This window comes from Tamandua tetradactyla, chromosome 10, assembly GCF_023851605.1.
Source record: "Tamandua tetradactyla isolate mTamTet1 chromosome 10, mTamTet1.pri, whole genome shotgun sequence".
NCBI classification, from domain to species: Eukaryota; Metazoa; Chordata; class Mammalia; order Pilosa; family Myrmecophagidae; genus Tamandua; species Tamandua tetradactyla.
Window position 1 is genome coordinate 49,566,370 of NC_135336.1, and position 13,640 is coordinate 49,580,009.

Genomic DNA, 13,640 nt, shown 5'->3' on the forward strand with positions numbered 1-13,640 from the left:
GAGCAGGAGCACAAGGAGAACATTTTTATGTGGATTTCCCTCTAGCACAATCCCTTTCTCATCACTGGTACGAGATAATATTTACTTATTCAAGGAGTAAACAGACAAGTCAATAAAGGAATGACTTAACATCTCTAAACTGATTAGTTTTCGTCTCAGTCCAAACCTCCTTGACCTGTATAGTTTTTAATTCCTGAGCCACCTCCTGCTGGGTGATGCTGCACTGTCTTAGCTCTGGAAACTCTAATATCTCTGACTGTGCTTGTGGGTCTCTTTCTCCTCTTTGCCCCTAAGTGCAGGTGTCCTGAAGCTCTTATCTTATTCTTTTTCCTAAACTCACCTTCTCATTACTTCTCACCTCAGGTACTGGAAATGATCTCTAATCTCTTTTCTTTAAAGCAGCCCACATGCTGTACCTGACATAAGCCTTTCCAAGCCCATCGGTCACCCTGTTGGCCACAACAGGAAAACCTTCATTGGCTTCCCACTACTGGAAATGATCTCTAATCTCTTTTCTTTAGAGCAGCCCACATGCTGTACCTGACATAAGCCTTTCCAAGCCCATCGGTCACCCTGTTGGCCACAACAGGAAAACCTTCATTGGCTTCCCACTGTCTGTCAAGTAAACATAAAATCGATCAACCTGGCAGTCAAAACTTTATATGACTTGGTCTTCCCCATCTTGCTTCTCATCTTTCTCATGCAATTTATTCTTTGTGCATGGTAGTCCAACATAATTAGGTGTTAAGATGTTCTGTGTGGCAATCAGACCCCCTGGGTTTGAGTCTCAGCTCTGCCTCTTCCTAGCTGTATGGATCCTGGGTAAGTCGCTTAGCCTCTCTGCACTTCATTTACCTGAGCAGTAAAATAGGGAATAATGATACCTACCTAATAGAGCTACTGTAAAGAGTGAATATAAAAGTCTTAGAAAAGTGTCTAGCACTTTTCTAAGTAGTCTCCTAATTTAGTCTTAATTTTTCTTTTAAAAGTAGTGAAGCACTACCATACACCAAGCCCTCACTAATTAACTTCATCACATGCTGGTGAAGATCCTAAAGAACCAGCTTCCATTACTATGCTAGCTAGCATTTCTGCACATTCACTTTAATATTTCAAAGTTTCTGCAACAGGAAGCACTCATGTCCTTCTGAATACAAAATTAAAGGAATTAAAAATTCCTTTTAGAATTTAACAACAGACCCTATTTCTGACTATAGAAATCATGCCTACTTATGCTTTTCTTAAATGACCATAAAACTTAGCAAAAAAACAAATAAAAATGAAACAGGTCCTGCTATGTATTCAGCATATTAAATTTATATTTTGAGGCAAGAAATGAAACTAAAAATTCTAAATAATTTGAGGTGGCAAAATGGTTTCATTTTATACCCTAATTTGGATCCACTCTAATGTTGAGAAAGATTCAGATGTGTCCTATGTTCAAAAAGCAAAGTTCATCATGGTCAATAAGCAATCTCTGACAAGGAAGGATCACTGACTATTTGTGAGCCTGAGGCTAAAATGTGTGCAGAAGAATAAACACTGTGCAACAGATGGCAATAAATATAGTACTTACTGGACATGTGGCAGAACTGCTCTAAATGCTTTAGATGTATAATTCATGTAATCTTCAGAACTACCCTTTGAGATAGGTACTGGTGTTATCTCTATCACACAGATTAAGACACTAAAGCATAGAGAAGCTATAACTTACTCAGGCAGTGAATGGCAGAGCTGGAATTTGAACCCAGACAAACAGCAGAATCCATGTTCATCATCATTTTGTTATAAGACCTCTCAAAATTTTTCCATCTTATTGGTGTTGGTAATTTAAAGATTGTCAGGAAAGGTATTTCCAAAATCCACTAATATTATTGCATTTCAGGGCAAATTAAATTAAGATATTGCTGGCAATAAGAGACCTGAGGATCTAATTCTACCCCAGGTTAGTTCACAACACCCAGTGGTGCTAGACAATGCTGGGGAAGAATTCTCAACCTTCCCTCCCCCAATTAATCTCGGTGTCAATAATCAAGAGTTCAAAAGACCCCCAGGGACTGAATCCCAAGATTATTGTGAATATTCAAATTTACCAATACACTAAAGCTAATGTTCTCAGTAAGGGTCCCACACGAAAAGCTCTCCAAACAAAACTGTAATGTAACAGACTTGCTAGTAGAATAATTGTTCTCTGATGAATCTTGTAAATCAGAAAGACTGTATGGATTCATGGGTAAAACAAGAAGTTAATTTCTGGTGAACATTTGCGCTTTGGAGCTTTCTCAGAATAAAGCTATAAGTTGGTATCTGAAACTTGTATGTGGGGGTTCCAGGAATACTAAGGAGAATAACCCTAAAAGTTATATTAAGGTAGAATCAATGACATTGTTACAATTGTCACACTTTAAGGCAGAGAGAGATTTAGAATTAATTCTATTGCGAAAACAGGGCCCAGAGAGAGCAAGTTTCTTGGCCAAGGTTACACAGCTTGTTAACAGCAGAACTGCTGAAATATTTATAAGTTAGCATTCTAGTTTTAATTTTGGAATTTTCTTCTTCACTTGCATACTGAATTAGCATAGTCCAAAGAATGCCTGTTCAGATTGAGAATGAAAATAATATTTGAAACTTCCTTAGCTCAATTTTGATAAATACCAAAGTGTCTTCAGTTTCACCTACTAATTTCATAGGCCTCTGGGCACCTGTGAAACAAGCATGAGAGTCATTAACCAGCAGATAAGAAGGAGAGGGTATTTCTAAAACACTACCTGCTAGAGTTAGAAACATTATATAAGCATATTTCCAGTATTCAAACACACTTCTAAGGAGTCTGAGACAATGGAAGTGTTGTGTTTGTTTACCTGCACTTTCAGGAACCTGTTTCCCAAAGACAATCTGTTCCCGAAGAAAATGGATGTGGTAAGGCGTGGTCAAGATGCTGGGGACTGTCTACTAGAGCTAATTCAAGACAGAGGGCTGTGCTGCTTCTTTACTTGCAAGTACTGAAATAAAGCACAAAGGTATCACTCTTACAAGAATAGCTCAGACAACAAAAGTTTAAAACCATTAAAAAATATTTTTAACTACAATACTATTTTAGTAAACTTCATTCTGATTGCCCCTAATTGCTTTACCATATGAAATTACCAAAAAACAAACGCAAAGCAAGCTAAAAAAAAAAAAAATCCAGCAGCACATATTACATTACTGTAGTTTGTGACTGGTTCTCCAAAGGATCCAGCTTAGTCTCCTTGAAAAAAAAATAACATATCCAAAGAAACCTGGTAATGAAAGAACCATCTGTCTTATTTTCCGTTTCTCTCCACACACACAGCTTTATTGTTAAATGCAGAGGTGAGAGAGGAGTTATTGCTCTAACAACCCTCAGAAGAATGATGGAGGCTAAAAACGTATGAGGGGGAGGTCAAGAAGAATAAAAATATCTAGGACAAAGTCGGGGGAAAGGAAATATGGGGAAATGAGCAAGAAAAGCAACTAGTTTAAGGATATGCTATGGGACATTTTCTCAAAAGGAAACTGAAAAAAATTTCAACAGCTCCTGTCACAGCTTTAGTTTTGCAAGACAAACTGACACCAAAACAAACAAGCAGAAACTGCATGGTCTTTGTTTCTTCTATTAGAAAACATTTATTGAAAAAATTCTTAGGAAACAAACATCAAAACAGAAAACCATCAAAAATGGCAAATATTTTATTTCAGAAACCACTCCAATGTCCTTCAACAGGGAAATAATTACGCTTGCTTATTATGAAAATCATACAGTAACATTGAAAACTATTTAATTTTTTAAAACTAATTTTATGACATAAAAAACCGAACATTTTTAAGGTTGAGTACACTAAGATTACTTATGTGTTGGATGTATGTGCACACAACAAATTACAAAGGCATTAGAGAAAAACAAAATCTGTTCATGTGCTGAATTGTGGGTTTCAGGGGATTTTTTTCTCAAAGTACATGGATTTTAGAATCTGTAGGGAAATCTGTTTCTTACTAATGTTCATATATTTCTACATATATTTCATTTTTGAAGTACTAAGTAATTTACCCATTTAGAAATTAGAAGAAAGGCAAAGTGGTACTTTTAAGTGGCTACTACTGTAATAAAGAAGAGGTCTCCACTGTGAGACAGAATTTTGAATCTGTAGAAATTAAAGATTATAATGAATCTGTACCTCAGAATCTTTCTTCCTAAATGCATACAAAGGTCAGCTGGTGGGTTTCTATCATCCTCTACCCACAACTGCTTATTAACAGTTGGAATAAAGGAGTGATCACAACTTTAAAGTTGAAAGAGTCTTCTACGATCATCTAGTCTGAATAGGATGGTAAAGCAACTTCAAAGAAGTCATACCATGAACAGCTGGGGGGATGGGATTTATTTAAAACTGGAGAAGCTTAAACCAAGGCAGGAAACAAGACAAGCCATTCTTATGTTTGAAGGTCCTTCACAAGAAGAATTCGCTTGGCTCTGCAGGCTATCAGAGAGTTAAGCCAAGGCCAGTGAATACAAGATTCAAGGAGTTAAATTTGAGCTCAATACTAAGGAAGAACTTTCTAATGTTTAGCTGCCTAAATATAATTCTGGTTGCATTAATTGATAGAGGGTCACACTTTTGAGCAATAACTAATTTTGTAAAATTCTAAAGAAAGAATGTTTCACTTCCAGAGGAAAAAGGTGTTTTTACCTAAGAAGGCAAGTGATTAAAAACAAAAAATGTGTTCTGATGAATGGATGAATGAATGAATATATACTCATAATTGCAGACATTTATGATTTCAGCATACTCATTAACTGAAAAGTAGAATGAAAGTAAAACATGGCTCTAAAGTAAGTTTTCCCAGTGATTTCTATTATAAAATCATTTGTCTCCAAAGAAGAGGGAGGGTTAAAATCTCCCAAGGTCACAATTTATAGTCTACTTCCTCAGTGCAGGCCTTTGCAGTATTTTCCAAGCCCTGGAATTTCATCTCCCTATCATCCATCTGGATAATAAGAATTCCTTCAGTGCTTTGCCATCCTGTTGCTTTCCTGCTTATATTTTGCTCTGCTCCTCTAGTTAGCTAATAAATTTGGGGTTTCAATCAGTTCAAAATTCTATGTGAGGAAATCAGTGTAGGGTTTCTGTTTGGGGTAAAATGACAGTAATGGATGGTGGTGAGGGTGCTATAATATTATGAAGGTGATTAATCCCACTGAATGGTATGCTTGGGAGGGACTGAGATGAGAAGATTTATGTTCTAAATGTGCTTCCACAATTTAAAAAAAATAAAGAAAAACTAAAGAGATAATGACAATTAAATGCAATATATCACACTGGATGGGCTCTAAGAATGGAGAAGAAAAGGCTCAAAAGATATTATCTGGACATAAAGAAAAGATGGACTATAAAAAGTAAGCTTCATATCAACATTAAAATTCTTGAACTTTAATAATGCTATTAAGGTGATTACATAACTGAATATCTTTGTTCATAGTAAATGTACATGAAAATAGGTTGTGTTCAAGGAGTACAATGTATGCAACCTGCTCTCAAATATTCAGAAAATAGATACACATGGGATGATAGGTAGAATGATATGGCAAAAGTGGCAAAATGTTAAAATTGGTAGAACTGGGTCTCTGGGGAGGTGGGTATATGTTGAAGTTCTCTGTATGGGGTTTCGTGTTAGTTTTGCAGCTGTCCTGTAAATGTGAAATTATTTCAAAGTAAAAAGTAAAAAAAAATTTCTATATAACGCCTTTCCTGGAGACATGTGCTAATATCTGAATGCATAGCCCCTTCCTCAAATTTGAAAGCATTTCTTATATTTTCTCTCCCAGAGTAAATAAATCCACAATTAGGAAGGAACCAGTTTCCTGTCTTTCCTCAAACTGTAACGTTCCAAAGGGCTTACTGTTTTATTATGTTTAAAAGTTACAAGTAACATTCAATCTGAGTTATAAAAGCCCTTTTTTTCAAACTACTTATTAGTCAGTTCATTCTGAATGAATCTAGATCATTCTGGCCTTTGGGATATCACCTCTTGTTTGTTAATTACTCTCCTTACCTCATATGTTATTTTTAAAAGCAAGGAATGAATTAGCCTGAGGGTAAATCAAACTTTAAGATTACAGTATTGGTAACTGCCTTGCTTTTAACAACAAGGGAGACTATGTGAGGATACTTATACCACTATCCATCAGATGAACCATTACAATTTAGGTTGATTAAAGCAAAGATATAAACATGACAAGAACAGTGATTTGGGGTACCTTATAATTTATTACATTAAACAAAAACATATGGTATACATAATCCCAGATTTACTTCTTAGTAGTAGGATAATCCCTATGGCAAAGTGCAGAGTGACATTCACTGCCTGATACAATTAACTCTGAAGTTTTCACTTTCCATAGTTTATTTTTTTAATGAATAATTACCCAATGCCTACTTTATGCCAGACACTGTCCTAGGCACCTGGGGATATGGTGAAAAAGTAAAACAGTTTATAGTCCAGCAAGGAAAGCAGAAATTAGCAAGTAGTTCACAAGTAATCACTAAACTACAACTGTCTGGGGAAAGTTCTCTGAAGGATCAGAAGAGGGAGAAAATGAAGCAAGGGAAGAGAGGAATATTCCACGCTGAGAAAACAGCATTTGCAAAGATATGAGGTGAAAATGAAAATGGTACATGGAAGAACTGAGGCTGCTGGTAGTACAAGGATGGTTATGAAAATGATAACTAAGCTCCATTGTATACCTACTGTGCTTTGGGTTACCTGTGCACAAACTCATGGAATTCTCATAATAGCACTGACACGGGCACTGTTTTTATTCACATTCTACAGATAAAGAAATTGCGGTTTAGAGAAGTTGAGCATTTCATCAACCAGTATTACAATGTTACTCCTTCCAGTAGACATTTTAGTTTGTTTTCAAAGAATTGCTTATCTAAATGCCTTTTTTTCTAAACGACTTTTTAGAAACAAATCTCTTTTTTATCAATCTAGTAAAAGCAGTTTACTATAAACCAGCAAATCCTACGAATTGGTAGGATTTGCTTTAAAATTGGAATTTCACTTTTAAATTGAGTTTCTTGTAAACAAAAATCTTTAATTCAAGTCATATAAAAATATTGATATTTAAAATACTATAACCCTCTGAAAAGGGAAAATAAATAGAATTTTAGAAGAGAAAATAAATTTCTAGTTACGTTGAATCTATAATAATCCTCTTGAAAATAAAATATACTGAAGAGAAAGTAGATGCAGAAAATAATCTTCTGATAACCATACTCTTCCTGATAACCACACTGACTGGGCAGAAAGATCAGAGCACTTGAGAAAGTACTTAGAAAAACAAACTCAAGGCTTCTCTGGAATGCTTTGTTCTGTATTCTGGCTAGAAAATAATCTAAGACTCAAGCTTACAGAAAGATAACCAAATTTTTCTTTATAATCAAGGGGCTGAGAAGGGCCTACCACATGTCAGAGGCAATGTGTGATAAAGCAGATGATTAAATAAAGAAAGCTACTGTGTTCCGGGCTTTATGTACACAAACTCACATAATCCTCATAACAGCACTGAAATGAGCACTGCTATTCTACAGTGAAATTCTACAGTGAAATGGGCACTCATTCTACAGACATAGATTGGAGGTTTAGAGAAGTAAAGTATATCATCAACCAAAATCACAATATGTTTTGTTTCTAATTCCTATTTGGAATGATGGAAATAGTTAGATAACAGATGGGGGCGATGACAGCACAATACAGTGAACACAATCAACAGCACTGAAATAAAAAATACTAATAAAGAAATAAAATGCCTGATCCTTAATTTTGAATAGGTTATACCCATAAATAGTGTGACTATAAATATAAATGATCAAGTCATATTAATGCCAATTTTTAACTTATGGGCATTACAACGAGGTTTAGGATAAAATATAAACTAAAGTCAAATCTACAAATATAGTGAAGACCCAATGATGGGACTCCTATACCTTTAATATTATTTTCTATCAACAAATGTTTGAGAAAACTTCAAAAGACATATCCTAAAAAATATGGATAACTATTTACTAATGACTGCATTCTTCATATAGTAAAGTAACCCAGTCTAGAAAATATAAAAGGAAATTTGAAGATAAAAAAAAAAACATTTATCTGCTAAAGTATTGGAGGCAGGAGGTATGGGGAAGTGGAATATCCTTATCCTTGCTGATTTTCCAAGAAAAGAACACCACCACCAAGAAAGAAAATAAAAAGAGAAATCTGTTTATCAAAGAAAAAAGTTACTCCAGCACACTGTAGTCACAACAGAGTCCAAATAGTCAGCCCCACTTTCACAAACAACTAGCCAAATAGTTTAACACATTCCATAAGCAAACCAAAGAGATACCACTTCTTCTAGATCCCTGGATCAAGCCCAAGAAATCCTTAGGAAAACCATTTCAGGCTTTATGAAGCAGCACTGAACTCAACTGAAATTCATCCCAGCTATAATTCCATAAGATATGTGGCCAAGCAGACGGAATAGATTCATCAGTCCATCCCTCTGTCCACCCAAACATCCATTGCAGATATGTATTACTCAACTATCACATGCCATGTGATCTCAAAGTGAGGACTATCTGAACTACAGAAAGCACACAGGTACTAAGGCAATTGCATTTAAACAAAGACCATTAAACTAAAAACACTGCTTTTTGGCTTCTCCTAACTTCTTAAGTGAAGGTTAACAGTTTAAAATCTTGTTTTTTTCAATTACATAATACATGTATTATGCAAAATATATGATTAGCCAAAAACATGCAACTTCTTTGCACTCCTCCACCAAGGGGCAAAATATTTTCCAAGCATAAACAGCACAAACTATAAATTGAAAGTGGCTAAGCGAGAGAATAAGAAATCACAAATCAACCAGAAACCAAAACTAAGATTAGTTCGCTAAGCTGCCAGAATGCAATACACCAGAAATGAGATGGCTATTAAAAAGGGAATTTATTATGTTACAAGTTTACAGTTCTAAGGAAGTGAAAGTGTCCAAATTAAGATACCAACAAGAGGTTATCTTCACTCAAGAAAGGCTGATGTCATCCGGAACACCTCTGTCAGCTGGGAAGACACATGGCTGGTGTCTGCTGGTCCTTGTTCCAGGTGCATTGCTTCCAGCTTCTGATGCCAGTAGTTTGCTCTCTAAGCATCTGTGGGCCTTTACTTATCTCTCCTGCAACACAACTCTGGGCTCTGGCTTGCTTAGCATCTCATGGGAAGGCACATGACAATGTCTGCTGGGCTCTGCCCAGGTCTAAGCATCTTCTCTCTCTGTGGGTGCTCCAAGCATCTCCAAATGTCCATGTCTCTGAAGTAACTGTTCTCCAAGTGTTTGCCTCAGTTCTAAGGTTTCTTCAAAATATTTCCCTTTTTAAAGGACTCCAGGAAACTAATCAAGACCCACCTTGAATGGGTGAAGTCATACCTTTATCTAATCAAAAGGTCATACCCACAACTGGGCATGTCACGTCTCTGTGGGGATAATCTAATACAGAATTTCTAATCTCCAGCACTGAATCAGGATTAAAAGAAATGGCTGCCTCCACAAGATTGGATCAAGATTAAGACATGGCTTTTCTTAGATACATAATAACTTCAAACCAGCACATTCCACCCTCTGGACCCAAAATAAGACATGCTATTTTATACAAAATACTTCAATCCATCACAATATCACAAAAGCTTTAAACCATTTCAGTAACAACACAAATACAAAACAAAACTAATACCAGTACAAAATCTCATCAAAGTCTGTTATAGGCACGGTCTGTCCTAAAGCAAAAAATTCTCCTCTGGGTCTGGACCTATGAAACACAGAACAAGTTCTCTGTTGACAATATACCAAGTTGAGACAGTCATAGGATACATGTTTTCCATTGCCATAGGGAGAAATAGAAAGGTAAACAGGGGTCATGGACCCAAACAATTCTGAAAACCTGCAGGACAAACTCCATTAGATTTCAAAGTCTGAGAATCATGAGATAGCCTCGGGGCTTAAGAAAGCAGCAGTCCCATCCTTTCCAAGGGACTACACAGCTCTCTGCAAATGCTGCGGTGAGCTTTCCAACACTGGAGAACGTTGTGGGACCCACCTTTCTCTCAGCTACACCCTTTCCAAGCATCAGGGCAGCACTTGGGATCTCTGCCATCTCAGGGGCACATAAAACATGGAGTCAGCCAGGCTCCTCCTAATCCACTCCACCCTCCCAGAGGCCTGAAGCACCATAACTCTTTCAGAACATCTAAGCAGAAGGCCCGCCCTCTTCCTTTGTGGCAAACCCACCCTCTCCAAGGGCATGGGTGGGTCCACTCTTCTGGCCTGAGACTTCCTGGCTCCAGACCTTAGCTTCCCATGGTTCTGCCTCTGAAGTCATTTTTCCTTCAATCTGTCCATTTTCTGTGCCTTTTAGTCCATACTGGCAGTGCTTCCATTTATGCAGATCCCACAACACCCTTGTTGGCTTTCTATGAAGCATGCAGGGATCATAAACATCAGACAACAGGACTTTCTACAAATCCTTTCTGGATAACTCCATCTCCGATCCTCCCTTGTCCTGTAATGGCTGGTGCTTCCATGTTTGATTAAATCCTCACAAGGGGCAGTCTCACTTTATGTAAGACCAGAAATTTCCAGACCATCAATTTCTGTGTTCTTTGTACCCAAAAGTTCAGTTCTCAACTTATCTCTCTCCTCTTACATTTTACAATAAGCTACAAGGAGCAGTCAGACTGCATTTTTCACATTTAGTTTGGAAATTTCTTCTGCTAAATATCCAAGTTCATCGATCTCAAACTCTGCCTTTCATCCATAAAGAATGCCTTCCTTCCAGTTTGCAATGACGTGTTCATCATGTCTGCCTAAAGCTTGATCCAAAGTATCCTTAGAGTCCTCATTTATGCCAACAGTCCCTTCAAAGCATTCTAGGCCTTTTCTATCAAGCTCCTCACAGCTCTTCCAGAATCTTCCCCTAGTCCATTTAAAAATCAGTTCCAACATATTTGGTATATGCAAACCACAGCAGCATCCTACTTCTCCAGTACCAAAATCTGTATTAGTTTGTTAAGCTGCCAGAATGCCCTGTACCAGAAATGGAATGGCTATTTAAAAAGAAATTCATTTGTTACAAGTTTACAGCTCTAAGAAAGTGAAACTGTCCAAATTAAGGCACCAACAAGAGGCTACCTTCACTTAAGAAAGGCAGATGCCATCTGGAACACCTCTTCAGCTGGGAAGACATATGGCTGGCATCTGCTAGTCCTTGTTCCTAGTTCAATGCTTCCAGCTTCTGATGACAGTAGTTTGCTCTCTAAGCATCTGTGGGCCTTCACTCACAACTCTGGAACACAACTCTGGCTCTGGCTTGCTTAGCATCTCATGGAAAGGCACATGGCAACATTTGCTGGGCTCTGCCCAGGTCTAGGCATCTTCTCTGTGTAGATTCAAGAATCTACAAATATCCATGTCTCTGAAGTACAAGTATCTGCATTGGTTCTAAGGCTTCAAAACGTTTCCCTTTTTAAAGTATTGCAGTAAACTAATCAAGATCCACCTTGAATGGGTGGAGTCACATCTCCATCTAATCATAAGGTCACACCCTCATTTCAGCATGTCACATCTATGTGGAGATAATTTAATCAAAAGTTTTCACTCTACAGCACTGAATCAGGATTAAAAGAAACAACTGGCCCCACAAGATTGGATCAGGATTAGAATATGGCTTTTCTATATAATAGCTTCAAACTTGCACACCAAGGGTATATAATAGCTTCAAACCTGCACACTAAGATTACTTAAAACTTCTGAAACTTCCCTATGTTTGTGATTTTTAAAAAATATTCTGCATATTCCCCATAGTGACCAGCAGTCAATCCTTTGATTCTGCTGAGAAAGGAAAGAACAACTGAAGACTGCATATCCACTTGCAATCACTCAAGGTTAAGGACGTGGGATCCAAAGGGAAAGAGTCTGTGCTAAGAACATTTAAGAGGAAAGCAGCCAGTCCCTGGGTCCCAAAGCATGGGCACACAGTGGAGTGCAATAGCCTGTGGGGTCACCCTGGGTACTTCATAACAGTATGGTCCTTGTGATTCCCCAAACACCAGAAACTCAGCTTGGAATTAAAAGCAAAATAGTTTTATAGGAGTTTACAACCAGTTCTTTGCTAAAGAAAGAACATCCTGCCTTTTAATATACTCTGCATAGTTCCTTATTACTAACTAAAACCTAATTATTGGGCTCCTTTTAGATCTGAGGATTCTTTTTGTTTCATTTTCTCAAATGAGAATTGGTCTTTGATATGTTTAAGTAGAGTAAAATGGAGTATTTATTTACAGTATACTATACTATCTGAGAAACAGGAATTTCAGTTTTAAAAAGTGAGCTGATTTTTATTTTTCTATCAAAGATGATTCTAGACCACAGAAACTGAGGGAAACTGCCCGTGGATGTGCTCCTGTCTGAGTCTGGCAGGCTGGGTAAGGACACAGGAGAGAACCACATGGCAATGATCGGAAGGCAGGGAAGGACTGGGTTTCTGGCTTGGGTTGGGGCATGTCAAGACACCAAACCGGCTCAGTCTGAAAGGGCCAGTGAAAAGCAGAGTCAAGAAATGAAGAAAAAGTCATATACAGTGAAATGCCTCTATCTTCCTAAGGGCATATCAAAGACAGCGAGCAACTGTGGACAAGAGAGAGAAGTCTGTGAGTCAGTCTAGAGAGGTCAGGTGGAACTTGGTCAGGGTGAAGCCACTACTCAGATAGGCAATCCCAGGACCAAGGGACCAGCTGTGCTCTGAAAGACAGAGAAATAAGAAATCTGAGCACCAATTCTACTGCAGAGCCTCCTTGGGATGCCCAGTCCTTACCCTCAGCCAGAGGGGCTCTGGAAACTTCAGAGCCATTAAGAATCCCTAAGAAAATACTAAAAAGTTGAAGAGAAACAAAAAAAAAGTGTTTATGGTGATAAAAGTCAGAAGAATAGTTACATTTCAGGAGGGGAGCAGTGACTAGGTGAGAGCATGTGGCATACTTTTGGGGTGCCGGCAATGTTCCATTTCTTGATCTGAAAGACGGTTATATAAGTGTACGTTTATGGTTTGTAAACTTTTCTCAGTCAGAAGGAGAAGGCTAAAGAGATGTCAACCCACTGCAATAAAGGTGTTGGGGTCACCAGCAAAAGCACAACTCACGCAGGCTCTGATGAAAAGATGTTTTACTCACATAAAGGAGAGACAGAGCAAGGTCAGCTTCACTATTGGGCATTGGTTCCCCATAACCAGCAAGTCTCAATTCATGGTGGAAGCAGGGAGGCGTTCTATGTGCAGCACCTCTCTTTTGTGTTCATGTGTTGCCGCAGTGGAGGAACCCCACTCTCTCCTAGCCAGAAATAGATTAACCACCAAAGTCTGACTGTCTCCAGTGAATGTCTACACATGATCCGGGCAATGGAGGAATGACTGTGCCTGTAGTACCCTTCTCTACTAGGTGTCTGTGTTTTATCCTGCTAAGGCTAACACACCTGGTCCTGAGCACAGGATCTATACATGAGTCCCAGGGAAAGGCAGCACGTTTCACGAGGA

At 37.9% G+C, this 13,640-nt stretch overlaps 1 protein-coding gene across 7 annotated transcripts in view; it reads right to left on the reverse strand.

Moving 5' to 3' along the window:
• The window catches only part of ST3GAL6 (ST3 beta-galactoside alpha-2,3-sialyltransferase 6), an 83,554-nt gene that overhangs the window by 50,698 nt on the left and 19,216 nt on the right, over window positions 1-13,640 (reverse strand). For 4 of the 7 annotated variants that reach the window (XM_077118624.1, XM_077118623.1, XM_077118626.1 and 1 more), the window contains exon 2: window positions 2,862-3,002. The exons of the other annotated variants lie outside the window; for them this stretch is intronic. The gene's annotated coding sequence lies outside the window, so the exon portion shown is untranslated. The remainder of the gene's footprint in view (window positions 1-2,861; window positions 3,003-13,640) is intronic. 7 annotated transcript variants of the gene reach the window in all.